This window comes from Mytilus galloprovincialis, chromosome 2, assembly GCF_965363235.1.
Source record: "Mytilus galloprovincialis chromosome 2, xbMytGall1.hap1.1, whole genome shotgun sequence".
NCBI lineage: Eukaryota > Metazoa > Mollusca > Bivalvia > Mytilida > Mytilidae > Mytilus > Mytilus galloprovincialis.
Genome location: NC_134839.1, coordinates 78,884,107 through 78,897,379, shown reverse-complemented (window position 1 = coordinate 78,897,379; position 13,273 = coordinate 78,884,107). Strand labels below are relative to the sequence as shown.

General features: G+C 31.7%; 1 long non-coding RNA gene across 1 annotated transcript in view; it reads right to left on the bottom strand.

The window, feature by feature from the left end:
• LOC143064486 (uncharacterized) overlaps positions 1-7,095 on the bottom strand; it is a 54,070-nt gene extending 46,975 nt beyond the window's left edge. Inside the window, exon 1 of the long non-coding RNA XR_012975260.1 lies at positions 6,986-7,095. This is a non-coding gene — a long non-coding RNA (uncharacterized LOC143064486). The remainder of the gene's footprint in view (positions 1-6,985) is intronic.
• Positions 7,096-13,273: the final 6,178 nt, after the last annotated feature.

Sequence of the window (13,273 nt, the reverse complement as noted above, 5' to 3'; positions counted from 1 at the left end):
ATAACTTTTACATTTGTCAGTTTCTTAGGCACTGTAAGGATCGGAACACAATTATTCGGTCTTCGGGATATTTGTAGAGATCATTCTGTATGTCATGGTTCATCTGACCTTGCACTCTTTTTATGAACTATTGACAATCATAATTTAAAAAAAAGAAGATGGGGTATGATTGCCAAAGAGACAACTATCCACAAGAGACCAAAATGACACAGACATTAACAACTATAGGTCACCGTATGGTCTTCAAAAATGAGCAAAGCCCATTCCGCATAGTCAGCTATAAAAGGCCCCGATATGATAATGTAAAACAATTCAAACGAGAAAACTAACGGCTTTATTTGTATAAAAAAAATGAACGAAAAACAAATATGTAACACATAAACAAACGACAACCACTGAATTACAAGCTCCTGACTTTGGACAGGCACATACATAAATAATGTGGCGGGGTTAGACATGTTAGCGGTATCCCAACCCTCCCCTAACCTGAGACAGTGGTATAACAGTACAACATAAGAACGTTCTTTTTTTACATAAATAAGGCCGTTAGTTTTCTCGTTTGAATTGTTTTACATTGTCTTATCGGGGCCTTTTATAGCTCACTATGCGGTATGGGCTTTGCTCATTGTTGAAGGCCGTACGGTGACCTATAGTTGCTATGTCTGTGTTATTTTGGTCTTTTGTGGATAGTTGTCTCATTGGCAATCATACCACATCTTCTTTTTTATATAACAATCAATTGAAAAGGCTTAACTAATCAGATGGACAAAAATACATTAAGCGCATTAAGTGCATTTGACACTTCTAGTAAAACCCTTGATAGTATAGACGTTCCAAAACTTAACTATCAAAAGTAAAGCAGACGAGACATTACAGCATTTGCGCTCTGGTATTCTATAGTCTGTAGTATATAGTTAAATCAATCCACATCTGCGTTGTTAAATCAATCCACATCTGCGTTGTATATACAGAACTTAAGAAAGTACTGTTGCACAAAATGTTGGTTATCGTTCAATCTCAAATTACTCATGAAAGATGCTGTTTTGCTGTAATTTTTTGTTAGATGGATATCATTTTGGTTTAAACGTTGCATATCCATATTATTGGCTAAATAGTGTCGGTCTGCCTGAATTGCACTTGACCAATTCTCAGAGCTGAATCTTTCAAACGTATTTAGAGACGTTTTTAGTTGTTGTTTTTTGAACTTTCGAGGTAAAGTGTTGAATAAAAAAACATAGCTTTAATGTTCATCCTTACCAAAAAAGTTACAGGCTTCAACCAGTTGCAGGTTTATCAAATGGTAAAAGAAATACTGATTTCTGATTACTAGTAATAAGTCTGGTCACGCATTATCTTTCACGATCAAAATAATGCGTTGCCTGATCTTTCACGATCAAGTTTGATGGATATTCAACAAATTCAAGGTTTTCATATACAAATTAATGCTTTTAAGAGAAGAACATACCTTCATTTTATTGTACTATCAGATACACCAAAGATTAAATGTCAAATATATCACGATAAACTGAAATATGACCATTATAGGTACAAAAAGCGTGTTATTTGTAATTAATTTCATAGACATGCATTGCGCCTTTTGTGATTTTTCATAAAGTACTGCATATTTTCTCTATCTTATTTCACAGTTATTTATGTTGAGGAAGTTAAACCATTTTGACAGACATATTTTTTTGTTCGGATTTGTTCCGCGTTTTGAAAATTAAGCGATTTTTACAAAGATTCTGACATAGAATTTTCATTAAATGTCTTTCACGATCCGTTACCAGAGCTTTCATGATCGTCTCTCAATTCTTGACCGCCGTTAGTTATTCTTTCACGACCATTTCTCTCGTTAAACCGAATGACACCCGTGAAATTGACAATTTACGAATCGACAAGTTACAAAACTTCAATATACAAATTGACAAATCACACGTACAGTTACAAGTTACAAAGTTACGAAGTAAGAATTTTGACCCCGTTGCATAATGTGATTTTGCGAATAATGCCGGGATCGAAGATCGATTATTGTAGATTTTTTCTTGACAAAACTGACTATCTTTTATGCACGTAACTAGGCGGAGTCATTTCGAGATGACCGTCGCTTACAAGCTTAGGTTTCGTGCCAGAACAGACGTAAAAAAATACTTTAGTGTATAGTGCTTAGAACTGTCTCATAATTTACTCCAGTGTATAGTTCTTTCTTTAATGTTTTCAAGTATTATTAGGATGTATTATCACGTTGATTTATAACAGAACTGTGTTTTATCAAGGTTTTAACATTACTTGTATAACTGATTTCTGTTGAATATTTTCAATTATAGAAACTAAAACTGACTTTATTATTAAAAGTCTTTTTTTTTAAATATAGTATTCATACTATTTACCTGGGAAAAAAACGCAATTATTTTTATTTTTTAATTTTGGCGCAAATGAAATGCCAATTGGCGCACCGCTGTCAACTGACCCGTATTCTGCGGGTCGTATCCTGCGTGTTAAACCCGAAATTGCATCCCTCACCCATTAATTATTTAATACCCAAAGGGTCGCTAAATAACCATAGATATCCTAAAATGACCAGTTTTTACCCAGATTCTTGAGCCTTCAGACTAATTTTAGTTATTTTCTTTTGAAATACCGACAAATTTGTAATTCGTCCACGACAGAAAAATCAACAAGCAGTGTAAACTGTCAAAGTGAGTGACATATAAAAGTGCTTTTATCATGACCCGCATTTTCATTTTCATAGGATGACAGGTATGATGCACTATAAAATGCTATACATGAATGACTTTTCATTGTAAATTAATTATAAAACTGAACTCTTAAAAACTGCACTGACATACAATCTCCATTCAGTGTCACTTAGATCTTTTCGATAAAGTTGTAAAACGCATACCTCTGTATGTATGTGAACTTTGGGGACATGATAATTTTAACGTTAAGATCATAAAAAGAATCTATCTGAATTTCTGTAAACTTTTTTCAACACAAAGTTATATGGTATATAGGGAACTTGATAGATATCCTTTGGACATTGATCTTGTATTAAAGATAGTACACTGTATCTTAGTGGTGTAAATTGGTATCTGCTTAAGATATCTTATGTCGCGTATACTCTATTAAAACACTTTTTACTGTTAATAATGTATGTACATTTTTTTGTAAGTACAGTTAAAAAGATATTGGATGAATGTGTTCGGAAAAGGGATATTTTTGGCTTTTTGTTGCCATGGTTACGTTTTTTAACCCAAAAATTTAAAAATCTTGTTTTTAGGAACTTTTTTATGAATTTTTGAATGAAAATTTATTATTAGTGAATGGACCTCAATTATTTATATAATTATGTTTTATTCAGTTTTATTTTTTTTATAGTCACTTGCATACATTATTATTTCAGAAGAATTCAAATACAATTCCCTAAAAAACGTAAAAAAGAATCGCATTTTTTAGCTTTTCGACTAATAAAATGGGACCTTTGATTTTTTACATTAAATGATTGGATACTCTTACTTGAACAAAATGATGTATCATATTGGTATAATATCGCTAAGAAAAAAATGCAGGTAGCATGCAAACCTTACCTTAAGGTTTTGGAAACGTTATTTGGTTTTAAAACAGCTGCGATTACAATACCAATTCAAATAGAACTTGAATACACAATTACAACAAGGGTTTACAAAAACAGTTAATTACCGAATGTTAAAGTTAGAATAATATTTTGAACAATATTTATAGATATCTGAACTGCACGCGTACGAAATTATTGTTTTAAGTTAATATAGAACCACATACCAGCCTCCAAATAGAAACAGGAAGGTGGAATAGTGATGATATGAATAGCCTGGGGTCCTGGCTAATCTTGTCAGTATACGACGCGCAGCTAGATTGGGCCGGATACCAGGCTATGATATGAATAATAACAGAAAATGTCTTTTGTATAACGGCATTGAAGATACATTTCATTATCTGCTAGAATGTCCATTTTTGAACGTCAGTAGAAAATCATACCTCGAAAAATACAATTTGATTCGTGTAAATGCTTTAAAGTATAGAAAATGGATAAGCAAATTAAACAAAAATTCGGAGCTAAATATAATAAATATTATGTCAGTTTATTAAATGTGTTAACAAACATGTGGGTCTTCCGTCTGAAATGTATATTATTTTGAATCCACTGTATCGAATACAAATGTTTGTAAATAGATTCAATGACACATTCCTGCACATATTTTGCACTCACTGTACCTACATGTATGTATCAACAATGGTTATGAACATTTGTATTCGATACAGTGGATTCAAAATAATATACATTTCAGACGGAAGACCCACATGTTTATTCCTTGTTCGACGGACCCGCCCGCACCTATTTTTTTCAAAGCAGAATTTTTTTATTTTTTTTATTTTCCCGCTTCCCGCATCCGGAAATGTAATCGTGTCCATTTCCCGCACCGTTTTATTTTTGTTGAAAATATTATAAACAGATATTTGCACTTGTTTTTATAATCACAATCTAACATGTATTTATAACGATTTTAAACATATAAGCACCCAAGTACACTGTGTCAATGTCTGTGATAATATTTGATTCAGTTTGAAATCCATTTATCCCAAATGGGAGTGCTCCGATATAAATAGAAAACAGGAGAAAATACCTGTACAGAACAAAACATTGGTTTCCTTCCCCCTTACTTAGATTCCCTATCAAAATATGTTCGTTGTTAGAAATAGACTTCAAAGAACTTCGGAAAGAAATGCCTTCAACTGCAATATGCTGGCGATACAAAACTATCCATACCCCCTGCATGTTTATGCACCTGTCCTGATTGATTCAGGGGCCTGTCGTTCAGCAGTTAGATATCGTTCGTTGATGTTCATAAATATTATTTGGTATTTTCCCGTTTGTATATATATAAATTAGATCGTTGGTTTTCCTGTTCGAATTGTGTACACTTATAATTTTGGGGTCCCTTATAGCAAATGTATAGCTTGCTGTTTGGTCTGGGTCAAAGCTCTGCCGTACGTTCTATGACCTGTATTTTCTATTTATCCCTCCGAAGGGCACATATGGGGTCATTTTACTGTTGTAAAAAAGAAACTTGAAGAAATACCAAGGATTTGCATAGTGTTACTATACAAATCCTTTGAAGAACTTAAAAAATGAACTAAAAGAGAGGAGAAATACAGCATATTTAAATAATTATAAACAACATTACTATATTCTTAAAGAGAATTATTTATGATATTATTTATTTTGAATAATATTAAAGTAAAATTTTATGTGTTAACATGGCCTAAGTCCAGGAATATTACAAAATTCTTGGGCATGTTTTGACCATTTAATACCAGATAGATATATAGTTCTTTGGGAAAGTATGGGCTCTTTTGTACTAAAAAGTTTCATTTACAAAAAAATATATTGTAACTTATATTAACCCCTCATAAAAAGGATATTTATAAAATTGAGGGGTTGTTCCCAACCTGATTATGACTTTGATGGAGAATTGTCTCATTAATTGGCACACATACATATACCAAATCTAATTATTCAATTATTTATTTGGTGAACAGGGAAAAATACTTCATAAATTAAAAAAATGTCAAAGTACAAGTGATAAATCAAGTTTTAATATTGTCAAAACCTACTATTTTATGTTTACAAAAAAAAAATATAATCGCTCGCCTTTACTTTTCAAGCTTCGCCTCAAAAATTTGCAAAATAAATATTTTTTTATTAAAATTTTCAAATCGCTCGCTCGCCCCAATTTTTGGAGTCCAAAAATCCGTAGAACAAGAAATTAAATTGGTGTGGCCTAATGAACAAGTATTTGAATATAATTCGAATATCAGGAACATGCTGATATATTGGATACAATTAATAAACTAACACTAAACACATGTTTATGTATCAAGATTGATTTTTCTTGCATATGGTATACTTATCACTCTTTATAATAAAGTAAGACAAATGTAATAAAATATCACTGCTTGCGAGGAAAAACATAATTTGATATTTGACCATATCAAAATTGTAACGCGACAATTTGAGTATTTAATAAAGGTAATGAAAACCCGTCTTCTCCCATTTATTGATTGGCACATCAAATATGTGTGTAAAGCCACTTGTATGGTGTTGTAAGTTCATATCAGACTGCAGTATGTCCAACTTGGTGTAGTTTCACCCAAAAATAATTCAATTTACCACCTACTAGCCCCTTCCTAACGACTTCAACCTTGTTTTATGACGAGGAAAACATATCCGCAGCTTTAATAGTGAATAGAACTTTTTTGATATTTGTTTTCCGTTGATAGAATCTTATCACGGATCATTTTTTTGAAATTTTGTCAATTCCAAAGCAGTTTGGTAAACATTGAAAGCAAATTTATTCTAACACCTGTTTGATATATCCCTACTACTCTACTAGCACATACGCTACAGTAGCCCTGTGCAGACCGTGTACACCCCGGCTGCAGAGGAGACGCCAAATATAATTTCGTGCGGAAACCATTTGTTCCCAATTCCCCGGCTTGCGTGTAGGTAGATTCTATCAATGGACCAACAACATTTAAACAACAACATTTGAAAGAATTTTTTTTTATTTATATATGGTCTTTGTAAATTTTATAAGTGGGATATGTATGAAAATTTAAAGGGCTTGGTTCTTATATATCTATTGAATATGAAAATATAGCAAGCCAAACACTGGCCCTGTGTTGTGTAATAAGAGATCTCTGCATATTTTAGTAACATTACATTGGTCCCTTTTGGGGTCGGTCATTTGCGTTTTCAAGTGAATCTCAAAGTTTTTTTCAACGTTTTTTTTTTAAATCTAACCTTTAAAGGAATAAGTGTTGTTTAAGAGATACAATATTTGTTACTCTACCTCCAAATAATCTTGTAATGTCCTCTCTTGTTTTTTTTTTAAATCTAACCTTTAAAGGAATAAGTGTTATTTAAGAGATACAATATTTGTTACTCTACCTCCAAATAATCTTGTAACGTCCTCTCTTGTATATGTGTAATGATGTCGATCATACACACATCTGAACAAAAGTTAATATGCGCAGAGATAACAATGATAAACATTACATGATAATCATATTTTGATTAGATCAATAACTCATAGTATAAAGCTACAATATAATCAGTCTCACAGGTTCAAGATTCACCACAGCTGTTATCAGAGAAATGTTCTTTAAATTAGCTCATTAATAAGACAGAATGGCAGTTTAAATAAGAGGATCTAATGTCCAGATGGATGTCAAATTACGACCACTGAGACCATGGAAGTAATATTTAATTTTATTACTTCCATGCCGAGACCGATAATAATTCAATATCGATGGATATACGCGTTCCTAAATCTCAAACATTTTATGCGTAAAAGCCACTTCTTCTTCTGACAAACAGTGATGAAAATTGATGATTGGATGAATTCTGGTCTTAATATAAGGATTTAAATTTGTATGAAAACCGACTATTTCACGTATGACTGTATTTCCGAAAAATTATAAAGAGTATAAATTAATTTTGTTGATTGTTTTGTTATAATTAAATGTGTCTCGTGGTTAAAGCTGATTGACGTTAGTTTTGATTATTTTGTATCCTTCGGATTTGTTCAAACGAATGATAGAATAACGGGGCTTTTAAAAAACTAACATTTCAACTGTTCGATGATTAGCAACGTGTGTGCATCGATACAGTTTCAACTTTGTTTAAAATAGATTCTTTATCTGATGATTGCATGAAGACAATATTTACATAGTGAATGCTGATTGATAGCCCGAAGTGATAGTCAAGATTTACATAATCTAGCAAATTTACCTGACCATATGGGGAAAGAGGTATTTAGTCGGATCTTAACACGTACTTGTGATTTGTTTAAAATCGGTTTCACTGTTATTTATCAAATATGAGAATTTGAGTCAAATCGGTGACCATGAATTTGACAGCTAGTGCCCCTTCAACAACTTTTGGTTATATTTATAATTAAGAATCATCATTGAAGGTGGAGTACGCGTGCACAGTTAATAATTATATTGATGTGCCATTTGTATGCAAGAGTGACATTCCGTTGTATTATGTGCCAATTCGAAAAAGTTATGCGAGTATTGTCTCCCTTTAACAGGTTCTTTATTTTATAATTAAGTTTAGGTTTCTGATATAATTTTGAATAATTAAAAAATGTATCAATTCAATATATTTTAGTTTGTGTTATTGGTGTATCAAAAACATTGATGTACGAATATAATTTCATAAATTTGAAACGTTTAAAATGATTACATACCAATATAAAGAATTGTTCATCATTTTCTAAAATGATTACCTACAAAATTGAAACCTCCGTCCGGTGACAAGGCAAAAAAAGCAATATACGAGTGTATAGACTTAAATTTGTACGAGGAACAAGGCAATATGGTTGCCTTTCGAGTAACGTCTGAGCGATTAGCATTTTGGATTAAAAGCCTACATGTATTATATTATGATCACTTTGGAAAATTACCCCAATATGTTGTAAATTGGTATGATGAACCCAAAGATTGGTGTAAAAAGTCAGGGGGGCAACAGGGCTATTTGCATTGAACTATCCACAAAAGACGATGACCCCCTCATGTACAAAATAACATGTTTCCTAAATACGGGACTGATACAAGCACAAGGAAAAGCAAAAGACAAGTTTGCAAGTCACGATTTTCATGTACTAAAAGCGTTAACTGACAAAATTATAGATTACAATAATAACTGTATCAATACAGATAACGGGTCACCATGCACAGCTGATGAAGTAAGTGAAACATCTGATATCAATAGTAACTCCACAAAAGTAGAAAATTACAATGAAAATCAAATGACAGCTGTGAAACAGATCGCTACTAGTGACAAAACCGAAACTCAAACTCAGGGAGAAAGCTGCATACAATCTGAGCCTGACAATTATAGGGCTGTTGCACAATTTAAACCAGAGCAACTCTTTGAACGAATGGAAAAAAAACTTTGTCAAAGCTCTTGAGAAAGTATGTAATCAACAAGCTGACATGTTCAGTGTCAAAATGAAAGCTATGGAAGAATTTCACAATAAATCCTTGCAAGTCAATAACGAAAAATTTTATAAGGTACTTGAGAATATATCGAGTATGGTTAAACCTAGCGTAGATCTTGACAAACTAGCAAATAAGATTCACATGGTTTGAAATGAAAATTCCGCATTAAAGGTTACAGTACAGGAACTCAAATATAAATCGGAACTAGAAAAAGCAAATTTACAATCGAAACTTGATTTACAAACATCCAAATCTGAATCTTGTAAACAAACATATGAAAAATCTATAAAAGTTTTAGAAACAGGAGCTGAATCCTTGAATGAGAAATTACGTGACAAAGAAGACAAACTGGAAATGTTGCAAAAGTCGAATAAAGAATTAAGTTCTGTAATACAGGCAAAAGATGAGGAACTATTACTTGCAAAACAACAAGAAAGTGCTGTGGTGAACAAGGAAGAGTTCAAAACAGTAACCCATCAAAGAGACAGAACACAAGCTAGCCAGAGTAAACCCAAAACAAGGCAACATGAGGTGAAGGAAAGGCCTTCTGTAATATTAATTGGAACATCTAATATAAAAGGAATTGAACCGTCTAAATTATCCTTCAAATTTACCTTGAGGAAGCTTAATGCTTATACGTTTGAACAAACAGAAAGCCTGCTCAGAGATGTAAACAAACAACCAGATGTAATAGCTTTCCATTCTCTTACTAATGAAATGGTGGAAAATTCAACAGAGTACTGTGTCAACAAAATGAAAGATATCATAACTTCAACGTTGGATAAATTCCCTTTATGTAAAATTGTGCTATCCGCTCCCACACCAAAGGCGGATAGTTGTTCACTAAATAGTCAAGGTCAATTAATCAGTGCTTTATTAAAGAATGAGTATGTAAATAATGAAAAGGTGTTCTTTTGCGACAACAGTAATCTCTCCTTCAAAGGAAAGGCAATTCAAAGATTCTTAAGTAAGGATCAATTCCATCTATCTTCACAAGGTGTAAATGTGTTAGCATCAAATATAAGAGATGCAATCGATGAGGCACTAAATCTCCCAAAACGTATACCAGCACAACAGAGAAATTCTGATTACAGGAATTACAATCATACAAACACAAATTACAGAGATTATTATGATTATGGTCAATCAAATACAGACTACAGGAATTACGATGAGCCCTATAATAACAGTTCTAGAGGAGGTTACTACAGAGGCCGGGGACGTGGTGGAAAATGGTGACGATAATGCTCATGATAAATTATTTTATAATTAAACTTTTGGTTGTAAAAACTATAAGCTCTCAGTACTATTTTGGTTCAATATTGTTAGCTTGTAAGTTGTTTTAACATTGGTAAATTTAGAATAGTTTTTTTTTTGTTTGTTTTTTTTGTTTTGTTTTTTTTTTTTTTTGTTGTTTTTTTTTGTTGTTTTTTTTTCTTTCTTCTATTTCTTTTTTTGTATAATTAAAGTTTAGTTTTTTGTCACACATCTGTACACTCTTATTGCATTACTAAAAAGTGGAGAATTTTATTATTCCAAAAAGGGTAAACCTTATAAGTATAGTTACGTGAATATATAAATATAAGAAAACATGATCAAGAAAAAGACACAAACTCTAACACATTTTCAAATTTATCATTCTGTGTCTGGAATGTTGGTGGACTAATATCAAAAAATTTTGATAAAACTTTAGACCCTTTATTTATACAAGAAATAGTAAAATATGAAGTGATTTTGTTAACTGAAACACATCTTGGTCATAACACTTCTGTTAATATTGACGGATACAGGTATTATCCAGTATGTAGACCACAATCCACCAATGCAAGATTTTATGGTGGTCTTGGTATATTGATAAAGAATGATATTCGAAATGGCATTAAAATTTTACAAAATACAAGCAAAGATTATCAATGGTTAAAATTTGACAAATTTTATTTCAACTTAAAAAAGGATTTATTTCTTTGCTTGGCTTATATTATACCTAGCAACTCATATTATGCCGGTCAATCAGAAGATGACATTTTAGAAAGTATTGAAAAAGATATAGCCACAAAATTCAATAATCAAGGCCATATCATATTATGTGGGGATTTTAATGCCAGGACAGGGTCGGAACCTGATTTTATACAAGATGATTCAAGTGATGATCATATACCATTGTACAATAATTATAATTGTGATATTATACAACAAATTAGATGTAGCAATGATTGTAAAGTTGATAGTAGAGGTAAACAGCTTCTAGATTTATGTATCTCTTCCAAACTACGTATTGTGAATGGTAGATTATGAGGTGATTCCTCTGGTAAATTTACTTGTATCAAACCAACAGGTTCAAGTGTAGTTGACTATGTTATCATGTCAGAAGACTTGTTAAACACCACATTATACTTTCAAGTTTCTGATTTTATTTCTACTCTGTCAGACTGTCATTGTAAACTTTCATTTGGAATATTAGCAAGTTATTCTGTTGAGAGACAAGATCTGAATCAAAATGAATCAATATTCCCTGGTAAATACATTTGGTCAACCAAGGCGAGTCAAAAATTATGTGATGCACTAACACAGGCAGATGCAAAATACAATATTAAAAATTTCCTCGACAAAAGTTTTGAGAATACATCTGAAGACATTGAGAATGCTGTGAATACATGTCATGAAATAATAGTTAATGCTGCTAATAAAGCAACAGTCTTTAAAAAGTCTGTTAAGCGAAAAAAGTATATGTGACGTCGCGTACGGTGTTGGTGATAATACGGGTTTTGCTTTCTAGTTCGCCTTTATTGCATTTGTTAGAAGTTTCGGAATTGATAACTATATAAATATATATATCAAAATGTGCGTAATTAAAAGTAGAAATGGAATATGCCTTAAAATCAATACTTTTATTCATTTTGTTACTCAAATGATCCCTAATAACACCGATTTTGAGCGTGTAGACAAGTAACACCGCGACATATGATCAGCGTTGCTTTGAAGTTATTCTTGTCATTTTTTAAACTTATTAAAAAAAAGTTGTACTGCCAACAAGAGTAGTCTTTGGTGTTAATGGTGTATGTTTTATTTATGACGTCATCGTTAACTGAACGCGTCTGACCAGGACGAAAAGTTCACTTTGTTTTGTGGTCAGCCGAAAATTGAAAAAAAAATATGGATAGGGGTGAAGTTAAGAGTGATTTTTAAAGGTAATTCAAATAGATTATTCCGAAAATGATATATCTTTTTATTCCGTATATAATAAGGAAAAAAAATATAAAAAGTTGTGTTACATAATGTACAACATTTCAAAAGATCGTGGCAGAATTAATGATTTTTTGAAATTTGTATTTCTGTCACAAAACCCAAATCTCGCATATTTTTTGGAGCTCTTCAAAATTCGAACGAATGCTGCAGATCCAAACCACAATTTACATATCCACCCTTCCTGTGTCAAAATTATACAATAAATATACAACTTCCTATGTCTTCAATTAGTAAGTATTGTTTAAATTATGTCCTAAATTGTTCATTTTATTAAATCCGTTGAAATGTCACACTCGCCGTTTTCTGACGTTTTAGCGTATTTTTTAAGTGTCTTATGAAAAGTAATAGGCAGTTGCATTCTTTTCTACGATATAAGATTTTATTCAAACGTGAAAACTTTTTTTTTAAGTGTATGAAAAAAAATTGTGTCGAAGTTTTAAGAGAAAATATTGAAAAAAAAATAAACGCGATCTCTTTGTTTTTGTCTAGTCAAAATGTCACAAAACGCCGTTTTTTACATTTTTGTTACAAGTATGATAAGTCATATTATACAGTTTTGGAGGGGGGAAAATTTGAAATTATAATAGCACAAAAAATACTATATAACATTAAAATCTACTGTTCAGGGATTTTTTTGAACCCATTTTCGATCACATGTCGGAAGTATTAACGACACAATCAGCGACTACTTTTGTCTAGTCATAATGTCACACCATGCCTTTTTACTTGTTTTGACGTTACGTTCTGTAAAACTTGACATGTAGTGCCTAACGTCGAAAATTGCGGAAGCCTTTACGTGCCATGCTAATTAACTTTTTCCAATTTGATATAACGAATTATGAATTTGATATAACAGATTATGAATTTGATATAACAAATTATCAGTTTAATATAACAAATTATCAATTTGATATAACAGATTATCAATTTGATATAACAAATTATCAATTAGAAATAACAAATTGTCAATTTGATATAACAA